We start from the raw sequence: 3,239 nt of genomic DNA, 5'->3' as shown, positions 1-3,239 counted from the left end.
TACTGCCAAGTCGCGTCCGACTCTCTGCGACCCCATAGACGGCAGCCCACCAGGCTCCCCCATCCCTGGGATTCTCCAGGCAAGAACACTGGAGTGGGCTGCCATTTCCTTCTCCATTCAAATGTTAATCTCATCTTGAAAAAAAAAAAAACCACCCTCACAGACACACTCAAAACTGTATGGTGACCAAATACGTGGGCCCCACGGCTCAGCCAAATCGACCCATAGAATTAACCATTACACCTCTTCCGAGGCAAGATTTCGGCAGACGTGGGAACTGAAGAGTCTCCTCCCACGGCTGGGACTCCAGGGGCAGAGCTGAAAGGAGCAGAGACAGGTTCGAGGCCCAGCTCGGTGAGGGGCACGCACATCTCCCGCATGGCCACAAGGTGGCGCCCACGGACGCAATTCCCTGGATGGAGCCGTGACTCACCTTCATTGGCCGGAAGGGGGCTCCCGCTGGGGGCTGAGGTTGGGTTTTGCTCTCTGACTGGAACGCAGGGACTCTGAGCAGGGCTGCGGACCAGCCTTGCAAAAGGGAAGGAGCAGGACTCGGCAGCCCGACAATTCCATGGGAATCTGGAGCCTTCTATGGGAGCAGCTGGAGGCTTCTATTCGTGCAGCCAGGCACTCTGCTCTCTGAGGCTCCCAGAAAGAGCCCAGAGACGACTCTGCCCTTGTGTCTCACTCTGGCACAGGGCGTTTGGGGCTGGGGCACAGAGGCTCAGTAATTTGGATACCCCAGGGCTCATAACTGGCTCCCTGTTGCTGTCAAAACAGGTCCTGGTGACTGACTGCACTCTTAAACCCAAAGGCAAGGTCGCAGTGGGAAAGTCTGGTTGCTTCTATTTGAAGGAAGAGAAAGGACAGGTCATGGGCAGCACTCGGCAAGGGGCAGAGCTTTAAAGGGACCGGCCTCCGGTTTTCTCCTGGAGGACCCCAGGAGCCCAGCTGTCACTTACTGCCAGCTGGCTGCCACTGCTTTGCTGTCCTGGGCATGGACACCACAAACGCAGGGTACATCTCCGGGCTCGGAACTTGGGCCCCAAGCAGCCCCCAGCTAGTGATCTGGGTAAAAGGAAAGCAGAAGTGTTAAGTTGCTCAGTTGTGTCCGACTCTTTGCAACCCCATGGACTGCAGCCCACTAGGCTCCTCTGTCCATGGGATTTTCCAGGCAAGAATACTGGAGTGGGTTGCCATTTCCTTCTCTGGGGGAACTTCCCAGTCCAGGGACCCAGCCCAGGTCTCCTGCATTTCAAGCAGATTCTTTACCATCTGAGCCACCAGAGAAGTCCAGGTAAAAGGAGGAAATTCCCAAAGAACCAGTATTTCTTTCCTTGTAGTAAAGCAACCCACCTAAAGCCCTAACTAAAAAAAACAATGATAAACCTTTCTACCATAAGATAAACCAGAGACACGGAAGAGCATAGTCAAATCCACGACTTGGTGGAAAGATCACCCCATGCCCCCCCGTAACCTGGCCTGCATCCCCAGAAAGAACCATCACGTGGCTATGTGCATCTCCAGTTAATACTGTTTGGTCTTGCTTGTTAAGTGAAAATCTCTTTATGGGACTCCCCCACCTCCATTCCTTTCTTCCCCTCACAATTTATCTGTTGAAGAACCTGAGCCTCTTGACCTGTTTCTCACAGTGCAGTTCAACTGTTGCCCATCTTCTATACATCCTACAAATCGGCAGCCAGACCCACAGCCTGGCTCAGGCTGAGGAACTCACAGGGCTGCAGGTCTCTAGAGGGGCAGAGTATGTAGTTGTCTCTTTCTGTGACCTTAGCAGCTGAGCGCCGAAGAACTGATGCTTTTGAACTGTGAGAAGACTATTGGAGACTGTTGGAGAAGACTCTTGAGAGTCCCTTGGACAGCAAGGAGATCCAACCAATCCATCCTAAAGGAAATCAGTCCTGAATATTCATTGGAAGGACTGATACTGAAGCTGAATCTCCAATACTTCAGTCACCTGATGCAAAGAACTGACTCACTGGAAAAGACCCTGATGCTGGGAAAGATTGAAGGCAGGAGAAGAGGACCACAGAGGATGAGACAGTTGGATGACATCACTGACTCAATGGACATGGGTTTGAGTAAACTCTGGGAGTTGGTGATGGACAGGGAGGCCTGGTGTGCTGCAGTCCATGGGGACGCAAAGTCAGACATGACTGAGCAACTGAACTGAACTGAGCAGCTGAAGATGCTGAACGCTTGTATCTGTTCACTTATGCAAAATGGCATTATTCTGTTATTCCTTTAGCATTAGTTTGCTTACATTCATGGGTACTGCTCTCTAGCTTCTGTCCATTTAGGAAAGGCAGGATAGATTCAGCTTCTGTTTTACTTACAAGCTTTCGAAACTGTTCATTATCATCCTCCAAAGGGGATCAATTCTATATGAAAATTACTTAGAATTATGAATTCATGGATTTTAACACAGTCAGTGGGTTGGAAGTTGATTGTAATCTAAAGTGTTCCCTTCTATTTATTTGGCTGCACCAGGTCTTAGCTGTGACATGCAGGGCCTTTTTTAGGTGTGGCACAGGAACACTTAGTTGCAGCACGTGGGATCTAATTCTCTGACCAAGGATGGAACCTGGGCCCCTTGTGTTGGGAGCACAGAGTCTCAGCCAGTGAACCACCAAGGAAGTCCCCCAAAGTGTTGCCTTCTTGACCAGTGAAAGCCTCGTCAGCTCCTGAGCCCTTGTGCCATGAACCTAGCGTCTTTGATCACTTCTTTCCTCTTTGATGAGACAAGATATCCCTGGCTCATCTTGTCAATTTCCTGTACCAGACCTAGAACCAGCCATGTCTCCAAGAATGGCTTGTTTCTTTAGTGAGGAAAGGTATTGAAAGACCATAATCCAGGTGCTAGGGATTCTCAGTGTTTATGGGTTGCTCATGGTTTCATGCTTATGTATATTTTCCCCATTGTCTGAAAATACAATGGTCCTATGAAACCCTTCGTTAAGTCAAAATGGCATTAAGGGAAGAAGCAATTACCTTAGGGATGTTTTGGAAACAGATGCACAGAATAAACTGAGATAAAGCACAGACACTCAGAGACACAGTTCACAGCTATGGCGGCTGCATGGTGAGACGCTAAGGGTGGTTTCTGGGAAGGAGCTTGGCGGGGGGACCTCTCTCACTCCTCAGGTGCGCTGCCGCAAAACCAGCACTGAACGCTATTTTCACTCTGCCTTTTTACACACAAGCAAAAATCCTCTTCGGAT

This window comes from Cervus canadensis, chromosome 1 (assembly GCF_019320065.1).
Source record: "Cervus canadensis isolate Bull #8, Minnesota chromosome 1, ASM1932006v1, whole genome shotgun sequence".
In the NCBI taxonomy this organism is placed as follows: Eukaryota; Metazoa; Chordata; class Mammalia; order Artiodactyla; family Cervidae; genus Cervus; species Cervus canadensis.
This window is presented reverse-complemented; position numbering follows the sequence as displayed.